Source organism: Equus quagga, chromosome 6, assembly GCF_021613505.1.
Source record: "Equus quagga isolate Etosha38 chromosome 6, UCLA_HA_Equagga_1.0, whole genome shotgun sequence".
Lineage (NCBI taxonomy): Eukaryota > Metazoa > Chordata > Mammalia > Perissodactyla > Equidae > Equus > Equus quagga.
In genome coordinates, this window is record NC_060272.1 from 35,431,486 (window position 1) to 35,447,588 (window position 16,103).

The 16,103-nt window shown below is 42.7% G+C and overlaps 1 protein-coding gene across 1 annotated transcript in view; it reads left to right on the forward strand.

Annotated features, from left to right (window-relative positions):
• Positions 1 to 16,103, forward strand: part of KLF12 (KLF transcription factor 12) — a 470,708-nt gene that overhangs the window by 447,168 nt on the left and 7,437 nt on the right. The window contains exon 10 of the transcript XR_006889121.1: positions 8,563 to 8,702. The gene's annotated coding sequence lies outside the window, so the exon portion shown is untranslated. The remainder of the gene's footprint in view (positions 1 to 8,562; positions 8,703 to 16,103) is intronic.

The window sequence follows — 16,103 nt, forward strand, 5'->3', positions numbered from 1 at the left end:
TCTTACGTATAAGTCTTTAATCCATTTCGAGTTAATTTTTGTGTATGTTGTACGATAAGGGCCCAGTTTCATTCTTTTGAATGTCAATATCTAGTTTTCCCAGCACGTATTGTTGGAGAGACTATTCTTTCCCTATTTTGTATTCTTGGCAACTTTGTCAAAGATTAGTTGACAGTTCATGAATGGGTTCATTCCTGGACTCTCTATTCTGTTCCATTGGTCTATGCATCTTTTTATGCCAGCACCATTCTGTTGATTACTGTAACATTGTAACATTGTTTGAAATCAGGAAGTGCTATGCATCCAGCTTTGTTCTTCTTTCTCAAAATTGCTTTGGCTATTCTGGGTCTTTTGTGGTTACATGTAAATTTTGGATTTTCTTTTTCTATTTCTGTAAAAAAAAAAAAAAAACAGCCATTGAGATTTTGTTAGGGATTGCACTGAATCTGTGGATTGCTTTAGGTAGTATAGGCAATTAACTGTTAATTCTTCCAATCCATGAATATGGAATATCTTTCCATTTATTTGTGTCTTTTTAAATTTCTTTCATCAACGCTTTATAGTTTTTACCTATAAAGTTTACCAATATAGTTTTCACCTTACAAAAAACGACAGTCTTTCACCTCCTTAGTTAAGTTTATTTCTAAGTATTGTTCAGAGATTTTTGAACAGAAAGAAAGCTGGTTTTAACCCCTTGATGGGGGGGGGGGGTTCCACTTTATTGCGGAAGCAGAGTTGTAAATGGAAGGAGTAAGGATAGCAAAGTAATCTCAGAGCTCAGAGCTGCAACCATAGGATCAGTCTAAGTGTGGTGTTGTCTTGACAGGCCCTAGACAGCAGCAGGGCACTAGGTGCCTAGGAGAGGTCATCTGGAGGAGACTCAGGAAGTAGAGGAATGTGCTTACCCCACATATCTGCCTAACACTTAAGGTCCGCTAATGAGCCAGAAGGAACACGGTTCACAAGTTGGGTTAGAGGACATGAAACCCAGCTGGAAGGAACACGGGTTTAGCGGATATGAAAAATCGCAGGAGGGAGGGAACACCTTCCATAACGCATCCACCACTTGTGTTACCTCACTGAACAATCCAGTCTCTGTTTATCAAGTCGTGGTGTTTGGAGCTGGGAGAAACCTGAAGAAAGTCGTTTTTGAGGCAAGGATCATGGGTCCACAAGCTTCAATTTTCACTCTACAAATGCTGCTGGAGCTAAGCTCTGGGTCTGAGTGGGTTTCTCAGGAGACCTGGAGGCCCTGCCCGCTCCAGGGTTTCTGAAGAAAAGGAAGCGCGGCCCTTCACAGTGGGCTGAGCTGGGACAGGGCACAACGAGCTTTGCAGGGACTGGATGCGCGGGGCCACGGTGCATTGCAGGGATGTGGGGTTGATGGAGTGCAGGGTCGTGGCGGGCTCAGAGAGAAAGGGATGGCCCTGTCTGGAGGCGTGTGGCAGAGACTAAAGAAGGGGCGTGGCTGGACAAGAGGAGCATGAATAGGCTGAGTGAATGGGCTGTGGTTATAGTGGGAAGGGAGTGACCCTGGACGAGCACAGGGGCCACCCAGGAAGGCGGTCTCGGTGGGAAAGGAAAGGAGAGTGAGGGAAGGAACGTAGTCAGGAGAGAGCGCCTTTGCGAAGGCCCAGCCGGTAGGGGCGTGGCCTTACAGAAGGGGTGTGGTGGGCCGGAGGGGGCGTGGTTACGATGGAGCACAGGGAGCGAGTCCCAAAGGGCATGGGTGTGCCCACAGCTGAGATCTGAGGACCCACCCTGACCACCACAAGAGGGCAATAGGAGATAGGGAGCATCCGGGAGGGAACGAAAACCACGTTGCCTGGGAGACTGCGGTAGGACCAAGCACAGAGGATTGGTCTGGAAAAGAGAAGCATGATAGACAGGGGAGAAGGGTGTGTCTCAGCCAGGAAAATCCTGGCCCTGCAGAGCCGAGGGGCATGGCCTCAGAAGGTTGGGCGTGGCCGTGAAGAAGCACAGGCGCAGGGCTGGGCAGTTGTCAATTCCAAAGAGAGTGGGGTGGGGGGCACGAGGGAGCCGGGTCCAGACGGAGTGCAGGGGCGTAGCCATAACGGAGGGGATATGGCCCCTACAGGAGGGCCCAGGTGAAGCGCAGAAGGCCATTTATCTGTATCTACCACAATTCCTTGTCTCTGCCCAAAGGCTCTGCCTCTTCCACAATTCTTTGTTCTTACCCACAAGTCTCTGTTCTTTCTCACAAGTCTCCCTTCTCTCCCACAATTCTCTCTCCCCAATGCCTCTGTTTTCTCCCACAATTCCATGTTTCTCCCAGAATTCTCAGTGGCTGTGATGGAGTGCTGGGGTATGGCCATGCTTAACTGCCCCTGGTATCTCAGCTGGAGGAGTTGTGGGGCGGCGGTGGGGGAGGGGGGGTCAAGAAGGAGCAAAGACATCCCGGCTTAGGAGGGAGGGGCATGACTCAGACAGACTGTGAAGGCGTGGCCAGAACTGAGGAGGGTGGATCCTGTGGGAAAGGCTGGTAGGAGAGCAGCCTATGAATTCTTTGTCCACAATGTTTTCTTTCCTGAAATTGCCTCCTTTTCCCACAATTTTCTGTTCTTACCTACAATTCTCTGTTTTCTCCCACAATCCTTTGTGCACACCCACAATTCTCTGTGCTCACCCAGACTTCTCTGTGCTGTCCCACAATCCTCTATGTTCTCCCACATTTCTCTTCTCTTTCCCAGAATCCTCAGTTCTCTCCCAAAATGCTCTGTTCTTTTCCACAGAATTCCATTCTCTCCCCAAATTCTCTGTCTCTCCCAGGATTCTCTGTTCTCTCCCTCAGCCTCTATCTCAGTAGGGGGAGTGGCTATGATGCTGCACTAGTGACCTCGAATGCAAGGTGTGGCCATGGAAACACCTGGGGACGTGGCCCTAGCAGGAGAGGTAGTTTCGCAACACTGAGGGCATGATGATTATGAAGGAGAGATGGTCAGCGCAGGAGAAGCAGGTCAAAGTGCCCAAAGTTGAAAGCTTCTAATTCGGGAATTCTTCCTTCTTCCCTTCCTTCGTTCCTTCTAAAGTGTATCTTTTTTGTATTTGATCTTGAAAGGCTACACAGTTGAAGCAATAGTATCACTTTCATGTTTAACGTGATGAGGCCCAGAGTTTCAACAGGCACTGAGGTTGCTCTTCAGATCAGTTCTACAGGACTACTTCTGCATTTGTTGGGAATACTGTTGTTGCAGACAGTTATTCTTTCTCTCAACAAATATTTATTGAATGACTCTCTGTGCTGTACACTGGGCTAAGTGCTAGAGACAAACTGATGAACAAGACACACTCTGTTCCTCAAGAAAGTCTGTTGTCATATATGGTATGGGTTTTAATAAAGGCATGTCCAGGGTGCCATGGGTGGCCTAATTTAGCCTGGGCAACTCAGAGATGAATAATGGATTTGAGTGAACAGAGACTGGAAGTAGGGAGATGATTTAACATCATTTAAGGTCATGGAATAATCCTGACAAGCTATGAAGACCACCTGAGGTAAGGCAAAATAGTGGGAGTGGAGAAGACAGGATGGATCTAAGAGGCAATTGCCAGGTTGAATTCATGTTTATCAAATATTTATAAAGTGTCCATTCCATAGCAATAAATATTCTAGGTACCAAAGACACAGAGTGAACACAGTTGCCAAAGGTCCTGCCTTTGGGATAGACTTTAGGTGCTGATGAATGTGCTGAAGAATAATATACCTGGGAAAGGGGAAAGGGAGCACTGGGTGGCAGCTGCTGTCCTAGAGAGGGCACTCAGAGTGGGCATCTTTAATGTAGTGACACAGAGAAGAATCTGTGAAGGAGCATGAGGACCCAGCAGGGAGATATTTCCAGGAAGAGGAGCCAGCAGGTGCCAAGCTAGGAGCTTTAGTTTGAATTCCTGGACCAGCAAAATGGTTAGACTCTGGAACAGGGAGTGGGAGGATGAAAGCAGTAGGAGATAAGCAAGGAGGGATGTCTAGAGGCTAGTTGTTGGAGGCCATTTAAAGAATCTTTTGACTTTTATTCTGAGTACAATGAAAGCTGTTTTGCATGTCTTGTATTTCATTTATCACTAACTAGCTTAGCGCTAAGTAGCTGATGGCCCAATGGTTAAAATTTGGTGTGCTCTGCTTCAGCTGCCCAGGTTTGGTTCCTGGGCACAAAACCACACCGCTCATCTGTTGGTAGCCATGCTGTGGCGGTGGCCCATATAGAAGAACTAGAAGGATTTACAACTGGGTACTGGGGCTCTGGGGAGGGAAATAAAGAGTAAGATTGGCAACACATGTTGGATAAGGGTGAATCTTTCCTAGCAAAAATAAAATAAAATAAAATGGGTATAAAATTATAAACCTTATATGGCTGATGTGAGCATTAAATGACTGTTGAAAGGCACTTAAGTGTTGGCTGGGTGTGTGGATTGAACCAATGGAACAGCAACAGTTTCTACATTTCTTGCCTATACAACTAGATAATAGTGACATTTTCTGGGAGGAGACCCAGGAAGAGAGCCAGATTGGTGAACCAGAGAGGGAAATACTGAGATCATTTTGGATTCCAAAGTGCTGTCTGACATCTAGATAGTCATCCTGCTTGTGGCTGGTTCTGTAGGTGTGCATTCAGGAAAGATGTGTTGCCTGGAGACATGGATTTCAGGGAATAAAGGCGAGAAGTGGGTAGTTAGTACATTTTTACATCAGTTGCTCTTATGCATTCAAAAATCTTTTCTCCACTGTTGCCACACGTTGTCAGTGTCTCCCTAAAGTTGAAAGAGAGGCTCATTAAACTATAAAACAATTCTATATTCATCATTCCTAATCCTCCTTCCACTGGTGCAGGCATACAGATCTCCTTCTGTTTGCCTCTTGCTCCAGAGGCCGTAAGACAGGTGGCTTGGCGGAGACCTGGCAGCAGAAAAGGCTTAATGGACTTTGCCCTCTTTTCTATAGCAACTTCCAGTTCTCCCCACCATTAGGTTCTTTTCCATTTGTTTGTTTCTATTTTCCCAATTCTCTTTGTTTCTTCCTCCCCTTTAAATTGTATGCCCAGGAACTATACACTTCCTCCATTCTTCCACTTGCAATATTGTTGTCCCTTATTTTGACAGACTTGCCTAGGTTTACTTGATTCCTCATGTCGTGAGCCACAGTCATGCAAATACACATCCATACGTATTTAAACATTACTGCAATGTGACATCACCTGCCAAAGATACCAGGGGGTGGTATTGACAAGACAGTCTCTTTTTCTACTTTTCCTTGCAGTGCCCTTAGAATGACTCTGGGAAGGATCCACATATCCCAGAGCCAGAAGCTGAGAGGGCCACGTTGTATACTCCTGCGTGTCCTACTCTGAGATGGGAGATGCCAAACCCACTGGGAGTATCTAACATCCCCTGTGCTCTTGCAGCTTTAAACCTTGTACATGGCAAACCTTTGCCTAATAAAGGTGTTCTCTTGCTAGAACTATAATATTCATTCCACCTTTCTTATTTAAGCAGATCCTGTAATTTTCCTAAACCGCCGTCCCTTGAGGTCACACAGCACATGATTTTATAACCAATATCTATCTGTTTCTACTACCTTCCTTCTGTCTTTTTCTAACCCTCACCCCCAGACAGCTTTCCTTATGCCAAGAGTCTGGTCATTTTCATCTTTCTCCTATTTGCCACTAAAGAGCAGCTGAAGGTGTGGGCAGGCAGGCCACTCATTAGGGGGAATTCAGCCATGGTGTCAGCCAACCCAGGAGCTTGTACTTCTGCTGGAATTTCTGCTGCCAAATCATTTGCTCTCTCTTGTCTATGTACCTTTGTACTTGATTGAATATTGCGAACTGCTTTCTTCCACTCCCAGCCTGCCTTAAACACCCCGTTCTTTTTTGGGCTAATTCCTCCTTGTCCTTAGGTTTTGTAACATCTGGGGAGACTTTGCTAGTAAGTTCAATATCCATTGCTGCCCAAGGCTGGGAGAGGTGCTTCTGCTGTATGCTCAGAACACTGTGTGTGTGTGTGTCTGCATGTGTGTGTGTATGTACACACATAGCCTCCATAGTAGCTTGATATTGTATTGGCATTGTCCTTGGTCTTGCCTGCCTTCCCAATAAGATCGTGACCCTCAGTGAGGGCGCCTCAGTCTCCTCAGCACTGACCCCACTATTAAACCTGAGTGGATGTAGAATAAATGCTTCTTTAAGGAATCTTCACATTTCTTCTTCATTCTTCACTCATGCTAACGTTAAATAAGATGTTGTATATTAAAAACTCTACCCACAAAAGACTTTTCTTTGTTCCCACTTTTACCTTCTTTCGATGTCTTTTTCTCTCCTAAAATCATTTGTTAAAGTAATTCTCTATTCTGCGAAATTTCTCTTTCAGTGCCACCATAATTTTTCTATTTTTATTTCTTAGAACCAGCATCACATTTTTTTCTTGCGTACTTTGAAGTATTTTTAGGTGTGCCTTTATTCTTACCTGGTATCTTAGTCATCTTATCACCCTGAAACCAGTGTCCCCAAGCAGTATAGCAAGTTGTCTCAAAATCATTAAGCTTTTTTAAAACACACATATCCTCATTAAGAAATCTGAGAGTCTCTGGGATTCCTATCCCCTCACCCTACCCAACCTTTATTTTGAAACTAGCCACCATTTCAGATGAAAGTTTGTTATATCTGTCAAGTGTGTTGGGACTAAAAAAGTAAGAAGTTGAGACCTGCTCAGTACTATATAAATACCTCTCAATTGAACTTTAATTTTATTTGTGAGTGATTATGAAGCTCAAAACAGAACTCAAATTTGCAAGAGAGAAAACTTTCCTTGTTCAATTTAGTTTTAATACAAGTTCATTTTCATCAGCAATACTGGGAAATCAATTGTAATCTATTTGGCATTCCATCCTCTTTTTTCCAGAATTTGAAGGAGGAGGACTTTGGATCCTCTGACATCATGCCATCATTTAGTCATTCAAGAAATGTTTATTTAGTGCTTACTATGTGACAGGCAGTGTTTCAGGCTCTGAGATATAGCAGTGAATAGACAGTGTTTCTGCTTTCGTAGGCACAAATATACAGACTTACTTATATAAGTAAATATATATGTACTTACTGTTAGGTGGTGATAAATGCTATGAAGAAAAATAGCTCAGGGCCTGTGAGGGCAGGAATTCCCAGGTGGGAGCTACTATTTCAAATAGGTTAGTCAAGACAAGCCCTCTCTGATATGATGACATTTGACCATAAGAATGAGTGAATGTAGAAGAAGAAATAAGTATAGATATGTAGATGGGAAGCAAAGATACCACCGAACCCCTGGGCTTTCCAGATAGAGTAAAAGAGGAGGTTTCAATAAAGAAGACTGAGAAAAAGAGATCAGGTAGGTAGGAGGAAACCCAGAAAATGTCAAAAGCTAGAAACCAGATGAAGAAAGTGCCTCAAGAAGAAGGGAATTACAAGCTATAATCAACAGTGCTGGTAATTTGAGTAAGATGAGGACTGAGCATTGACCAGCTATTGAAGGTTATACTCTCTGAGATAGCACTTGCCCCCTCTGGCCCTCTGCAATTTGTCTACATAGGGCCCTTCCCACAGGGTCTTAACTTTTCCACGAGCCCTGTGAGCCAATTCTGTGCTACTCCAAGAACCAACCTACTTCTTCTAAGTCATGCTGGGTTGTGGGGTCCAGTAAGACTAAGACCCTAACTACCGAGACACAGGAGGAAGCCATTTCTTCAAGAGCGTCCTAAGATATCTTCTGGTGTAAGCCCATAAAATGGAGCACAGGTCCCTTCTCTAGGTTTTCTAAAACCCATTCAGAACACTTTGCTGTTCCCTACCTTGGCGTTCCTCAGAAATGGGAGGGAAAAATGGGCCAGCCTGTTGGTGTAGCAATTAAGTTTGCGTGCTCCACTTAGGCATCCCGGGGTTCACAGGCTGGGATCCCAGGCGTGGACCTACGTACTGCTTGTCAAGCCATGCTGTGGCAGGTGTCCCACATATAAAATAGAGGAAAATGGGCACAGGTGTTAGCACACATCTTCCTCAGCAAAAAGAGGAGGATTGGCGGGGCTGGCCCCGTGGCCGAGTGGTTGGGTTCGCGCGCTCCGCTGCAGGTGGCCCAGTGTTTTGTTGGTTCGAATCCTGGGCGAGGACATGGCACTGCCTATCAGACCACGCTGGGGCAGCATCCCACATGCCACAACTGGAAGGACCCACAACGAAGAATACACAACTATGTACCGGGGGGCTTTGGGGAGAAAAAGGAAAAAATAAAATCTTTAAAAAAAAAAAAAAGAGGAGGATTGGCAGCAGATGTTAGCTCAGGGCTAATCTTCCTCAAAAAAAAAACCAAAAAAAAAAAAAAACCATACAAAATGAGAGGGAAAGAAACTGAGGGTCTGTTTCAGAAACCAACCAGCATCTAAATTCTTCTCTTTTCACTTCCAATTCTACACTTCTCCTACCTCTCAGGGAGTCTTTATTTAGTGGAAGAATTATGGGGTGGAGTGGAGTGGAGACTCGTTATCTACTCTTTCTGATACACTGTCTCTACTCTGAATTCTGTCAGGTTCCCTCAGGACCTACACTTTTACTGAAAACCGGAAGCTTTCTTAACTTGCTGCTAACAACCATTCCCTGATACAAGGAGCCCAGCATGGCAGCCTCTGGAATACAGAAAAGGGTTAAAGGATAACAGAAAATACTGAGGTGAGTTTTATTTTTGTCCCAATTTCTTTACCATTTTTTTTTCTGTGGGTGTTCTTCATTTATTTTACCTGCAGTTAGTAACGTGTATTTGGACTCTGAGGAAAAGAAGCGACCTCTGCCCTCTCCTCCCTTTAATCCTCCCCAAGGAGGAGGAATTTTGATGTTGTCTGTCTAATGCCAAGACATTGAATGGAAGATTTCTTTTCTAAGGGACAAGCATTGCCATACATATCCGCCTAGCTATCTTCTCTCTGCTTCTTCCTGCTAAGGGCCAGGCCTGCTCACTTACGGGAGGATGCAGGCTCTTGTGACCTCGCTTTGGTTTCAGCACTTTCTTTTTTGATGTCTTCTCACTCCAGTTTGGTAGTCAGACCAAGACTTCTGCTCCTGTCCAGCTCAGGCCAACTTGGTCTTGGACACTAGAAGGAAACATGCTCTTTTTTATTCCACTTTCTTTTTGTTCTTGCTGTTTATTTTCTTTCTGATTTCATTTCTCCCTGATGTTGGCAGAAAGACATGATTCTAGTCTTTCCTTCCATTGCACGGCTAGAGCTGAGTTTTGACTTTGGGATGGGGGACAGAGTGAAAAAATAAAATAGCCTTTGTGGCCTGCTTTAACAAAAACTTTATTTTTTTAATTTTATTGAGATATAATTCACATAACATAAAATTTTATGTACTATTTTACAGTGTATAATTCAGTGGTGTTTAGCATGTTGTATACTAGTATATTTAGTATATTGTGTAGATTTAGTACTGTGTTGTGCAGCTGTCATCACTGTCTAATTCCAGAACATTTCCATCACCCCAAAGAGAAACCTCTTACCCACTAGCAGTCACTTCCCAATTTCCCCTCTCTTCAGCCCCTAGCAATCACTCATCAACTTTATGTCTCTAGTATTTGCCATTCTGGACACTTCGTATAAATGGAATCATACATACGTGGCCTTTTTTGTCTGGCTTCTTTTACTTAGCATAATGTTTATCTTTTATTAGTTTAGGGAAAAGCAGTCTTCTGCTTGGTCCTGTCCAGCTCGTTAGAGGTTGGTCTTGGAGTTCAGAACCCAAGACTCAGCATATCAAGGTACAATACTGTGTCTTTCATTGCCTTGTTTGCATTGCTCCATCAATATCAGGGGACCTACAGCAGAGGCTAGCTGGCCCAATGGGTATTTGGGTATTCTAGAACATCTTGGCCATAATACCCAATAAGAGCATCCAAAGGATACTCCATTCTGATAGAAAGTGCTTCATGCCTCTTGTGGAAAACATCAGTGATAAGAGGAGCAAAAGTACGTACCCTTTGAACATTTTCTTGCTATTCATTTAATTTGTCCTGTTCTAATAGGGTTTTCTCATCCTCCTTAATCTTGGCCAAGTCTCTCAGCATTAAAAATAAATTAGTATAATTACATGATTGGAAAGTGCAGTCATTACTACTTTATATTTTATATAACCTTGATTTTCCTTGTACTTAAAGCTTTCCAACAATACTGACCACTTAACCATAAAGTGAGGGGTGTGTGTGTGCATGCATGCACGCACATGCAGGGGTGTCCCAGTTTGAACCTATGCCATATACATTATTGATTTCAGACATGTCTGGTCACATGTGGCAAACTGTTGGGAAAATCCACGCAAGAAATATGTCTCCTTCTCTGGAAACGCAAGGTACATTCTGAGACAGTTGTTAGCCATGGTCGTGGTCTAGTAAGAATGTCTCAGGTGGCCAGATGCAGGCATGATCATGCTTCTTGGCAGTAGGTCAACCCAGTCCACGGCACGGGAATAGTGCCAGCAGCACCCACAGTTCTAAAGGCACCAGATGGCCAGCTGTGAGAATTGTCAACCCAATTCAAGCATCTCTGCTTGTGAGGATGAGCGGACACAGCAGTTGACATCGCCAGGAGCAGGAAAGAAGAAAATGGTGGACGCCACATGGTAGATGAGAAGATGTGTTAGTGAGCCCACGTGAGACATCCTTAGAGACTCTATAATAATTAGAGGTGGTGTTGAGGGGGTCTTTAGTGGTATGTGACTATGAAATTCAAAGAAAAGTGATTAGTATGATCTCAGTTTTGCCCTCAGACTGATGCCCTTGGGAAACACTGATCAGTTTTATAAACAAAACAGAAGGATTCATATATATATATATGAATAATGAAATTATATTACATATAGTGATTATTTAAATTCATAAGCTAGTGTTTGATTATTTCCAACCAGGGACCTAATCAAGCTCCAAAAAGATCACGTAAAAGAGCAATAACAAATCACTGGAGAGGTCTGATCTCACTCAAGAGTTTCCTATTTAGCCTGAGGAAGTAGCTCTGTTTCCTAAAATTCTCTGTCCGCCTCTCATCATTTTAAGAAACAGGCTCTGATAGAATCAAACAGAAGGCTGAGCGGCTCTACTACTTACCAGCTGGTGATCTTGGACATGTTAATTAACATCTCTGAACCACAATGTCCTCATTTGTAAAGTGGGGGATGTAATACCACCTACCCCATAGGTAGTTTGGGAGGTTCAACTGGATTTGTATCTGTAGAGTAGTAAAATGCCTTGCATTGTTGGCACTCAGTCAGCAGTGTTCTCTGCTCTTTCTCACTGCCGTGGACCTGGCCCCTAGAAGAGACCACCCTGGATGGTATTGAAAAGGCAAGGCTCCCCGAGGAGAGCTCTCAGAGGAAGCCTGTGGCAGCCAGCTCTATTAGCACAATTTCTCCTTGGGAACTCCATCAGCTGTTGCCTTGGAGCAGCATCCATTTGCTGCCTTCCTTGCTTATTTTTCAGTATCAGATGTGCCAGCCACAGGTGCCACTTAGCCTCAGACTGCTTCCACCCAGTAGAGTAGGTCTCCCTAGGCCCACACATCTAGTTCCAGTACAGCTGCTCGCACCTCTGCTGCACTTTCTCTGCCATAATTCTCTGACAAGGCGGGTCTCAGTCTACCTCCTCCTTCTTGATTTATCACAGCTGAGACTTTCTACAATGGCGGTGAGAGACAGAGGAGAAGGCCTCAACATCTGACTTCTTTCTTTCTCCTCTTACATATTCTTCCTTTCTAGTTCCCTTCCTACATCAACTTATTCCTTTCTTCCATTTTCTAAGTTCTCCTTTGGGGTTGATGAGGGAGAAAATAAATCTCAAGAAACAATGGATAGTGTTCTCTAAATATTTCCAGAAATGACTGATTAGTATCAACTCTGCCAAACTGAAAATAATCATGGTTTTTGGCACTCACCAAAGTTCATGTAGACAACACTAAACAATTTCACCCTTGCATGAGAAAAGATCCAAAGATAATTCTTAAGGAAAAATCTGACCTCAATATTAGGCATCCCATAACCCATCTCCTGGGAAGGTGCTTCTGAATCCTCTGAATGTGGAGTGGGATCAGCTGTATGGACTTGCTCACACGTGCCCCTCATTATATGGCTGGGATCTAAAACATGAGGGGTCTCCCTTCAATCAGGAGCTTGGCACTGAATTTATATCATGTAGTAGTTAAAAGCCCAGCTCTGGCACCAGGCTACTGAGATTTGAAACATTAGCTCATTGACCATAGGAAAATCTAATACAATTTTGGTTTTCTGAGATATAAAATAGATAGAATAATATTTGTTACTTCATACGTTTGTATGAGACTTACGTGTTATAATTAAGGCCTGGAGCATAGTAAGTATTCAAAAAGCATTAGCTATTATTAGTGTTGTTGATGTAATTGTTATTATTGTCTAAATGAAGCTAGAGAACTTAACTTTGGGCTGACTCTATTAAGCTAATCTGAGAGAAGTAAAAGAATGGACACGTAATACGTAAAGAAGATATGTAAAGGAGATTGTTTGAGACGGTGGTTCTCCAACTTTAGTGTACGTCAGAATCACCTGGAGGGCTTGTTAAGCTAAAGGTTGCTGGCCTCCACTCCCAGAGTTTCTGTCAGTAGGTCTGGGGTGGGGAAAGAGAATTTGAATTTCTAACTAGTTCCCAGTTGATGCTGACGTGGCTGGTTTGTGGGCCATGCTTCAAGCAACTCTAATTTAGGGTATTTCTCTTCTAAAAAAGGAGTTTGGTTTCCATCAATGGTTGATATAAAACATAGCCACATTTCTATAATTTTTTTCTGAGAAAGCAGGTCAAGATATTGCTCACCTGTTTTCAATACCCTATGTAAACACTCATGTTTGGCTTCTCACTCAACAGACGTATGACTTGAGCATCTGTGATGTGCCAGGCACTGCACTGGGTCCTGGAAATACAGCAGTGGGTAAGACAGACACTCTTCCTGCCCTTGTGAAGCTAATGGCCTACTGAGGTGATAGGTATTAAGCAAACAATAACGTGAATGCAAAATTAAAGACACTATTAGGTAAAAAAGTCTTTAATTCTCATATCAACTCTGCAAGATAGATAGAATAAATATTTTGTCTCTATTTTACAACTAAGGATAAAGATACAGAATGAAATCATTTTAAGGCTGATAGAACTCTGAGAAATCACTTTCTCAAACTCTTAATGCAAATGGGAGTTAAAGGACTTCCTCAAAGTCACAGGAGTAATTGGCATCAAAGCTGAAATTAGACTTTTATTTGAATTTTCTTGTCATGCTGTCTGAGAACTGAAAATATGCCCTTAGTGTTTTATAGCACATATACTATATTTAACATACCAACTATGTTAGTAAGAACGAAATAATAACAAGGGAGCCAGCAGGCAACATAAATAGACTTTCTGCCACACTGATTTAGAGCATTGTGTGGTATTTATAATATGACTTCATTTCTACTTCTCTTAGTGGCCTAGAAGCCAGCCATGATTCTTTTATTATATTACTTCGTAGGTGTTTTTCTCTCTGAATTTTGGAATACATTGTCAAAACTTGACCATGGCTGATGGATTTTTACTATGTCATTTATTTTTAAAATTGGAAACATTGTTTAAAACAGTCCCCAATTTTTCTGAAAACAAGTCACTTTTCAAATATTCATAAGATATAATTGTAATTCCTTTGTAAAACACCTCTCACTCAGGTACTCATTGACCTTCTCAAATTTTTTCCCAGTTCTAATAACAAGGAGACTGAAAAGTTCATAGAAAGTAAATAAGAAATATTGCTACTAATTAGAACACATTAAAAGAGAGTGATGAGAAGCCTTTATATATAAGGTCTCAAATTTTAGAAGACTAAACTTTTAAGTTACATCAGACAAATCTGTTACTGAAATTTTTTAGCTATGTAAATTAGATATTAGCCTCAATTATGAACAACAGGTCCTACTTCTCCATGGCAAATGGGTAGGAGTGGGGTGTAGATCATGGCACCACATATTACTTACTGTGACTATATGATTGCAGAATTTCAAAGGCACCAGAACTAGATGAAGATTTTTCAAAAGAATGAGTTAACGTAGCGTTTCTAGAGTCAAAAGAGAATGTGGAAAATTGTCTCCTCTTACCCCTCATTATATGGATAGAGAAACGACGTCCTAGAGAGGAAGTGACCTCCTGTGATCACGTGGGCAAACTCCCACTGTCCTGATTCCTTGTCTGGTGCCTTTCTCCAAGCTGTGGCAGAGTGGTATGTAAGTTTTACTGCATTGCTGCCCCCTCCCCGACTCCTGTGGCTGTTTCTTTAGCCCAAGCAAGTTGGAAATTTCTTGTACACAGTGTCAAGGGAGAGAAGAAATTGCAAAGTCGTAAAAGTGTATTCCTGGCTTTGGTATTCGTAAGCCTAGATCCTGGAATAGACAAAAGATTTGGACCAATGCATAAAAGATGTAAGAGCAAGACTTCCTACCACCTGCTTGATAAAGATTATCTGGGATGAGGAAGGAGAATTTCAAAAGGCAGATGGAGAGATCTTAGACATTGCTGGTTTCTAGCAAGGAGCCTGTGACCTGCTTTTCTTTAGCCAAATGCCTAGGGGAACAGGACATCATAGAAACCCCAGATGTAGTTGGAAGATCCAAGAGCAAAGTGGATCTGAGTCCCCAGCCATTGGAGTGGGAGCGAGTTTCTAGCATCTCCAGCTTTCATGACTGGGATGCAGAAGCAGTGTTGGGGGGACAGGCCCCAGACTTTCATCTTACTCCTTGTCACAGAACCAATGGAATGATCCCCTGCACGTGAGAGAGAGAACACGATACAAAAGTGGGAGAGCCTCAACCTCAGAAGAGGTCTGAGGTTGTGAATGAGGAGGGAGGCAGCAACGACCTACAAGGAAAATGATGCTTGGAGGCAGGATTGAGACAAGGATGCATCACAAATGCTAGTGTGCATGTCATCCCTCCCTCCAGCCTTTCTGACGCCTCAACACCCTGTAAGCCACCCTAAATTCAGACCTAGGCCAGAGGGAAGCAGAAAGGAGGTGAAGGTAGAGGTAGGAAACCACACTGTATGGACTGAGATCAAATTTCCAACCATTTGGCCAAAGCGGAAATAGAAATGAACATTAAGTTCAGTTATAACAAAATAGAGAAATTTTTTTATTACAAAAGAGTTTGTGGGTGAGTTTTTTGCCTGCTATAAATATTACTGCTTATTTGGCATGAACGTAGTTTCCCCAAATGGCAAAATAGTTGCTTTTCTGAATTCAACTTAAAAAATAATAATTTAGTCCAATTAGTTGGTATGTAAAATGGCCTTAAATAACATTTTAGGAAATATGGCAACTCCTTTTTTAAATGAAAAACTGTTGTGAAGAACAATTTATGTCTTAAAACATTTTAATGTAAAACTTATGTTGGTATTACATTTTGGATTTGAAGACCAGCTCAGCCCCCATACATTCCCTTCTTACATCCTGTGTTATGAAGCTTCCAGAAACTCTACTGCAGTGAGGGTCTCTAGACAAGACCTCCCAGGTTCCTTTGGGACACACCCCCAGCTCCCTCTCAACAGAGTACTATACTTTTCCTATTTTAATCCAAATTGTCCTTCTTACTTTGCAATCTTATTGTTATTTACACATTTCAGATGTTCCTATATTTGTTCCTGAAATGCATGCAGTTAGCTTTCAGCTAACATTTACACATGACCTTGAGGGTTACAATTGCTATCTTCTCTTTTTCAAAAAGGCCCTATGGGTCTAGCTTCCTTTTTATGTGTGGGAGGTGTCAGGAAGCAGCATGGCCTGATGGTCAAAGCTGAGGCTTTGGAGCCCCTCCTGGCTCTATCACTTACTGGCTTTGGGTCCATAGGCAAGTCACATACCCTCTCTATGCCTCAGTTTCCTCATTTATAAAATGAAGATAATTATAGTTCCTACCTCATAGAGTTGTGAGAGTTAAATGTAACCCATGTAAAATACTTAGTCAATTTCTGGCAAATACTTAGTGTTCAAGAAATGTCAACTATTACCATTCTGTGACCTGGAACAAGGAATTTGCCACATCTGCCGC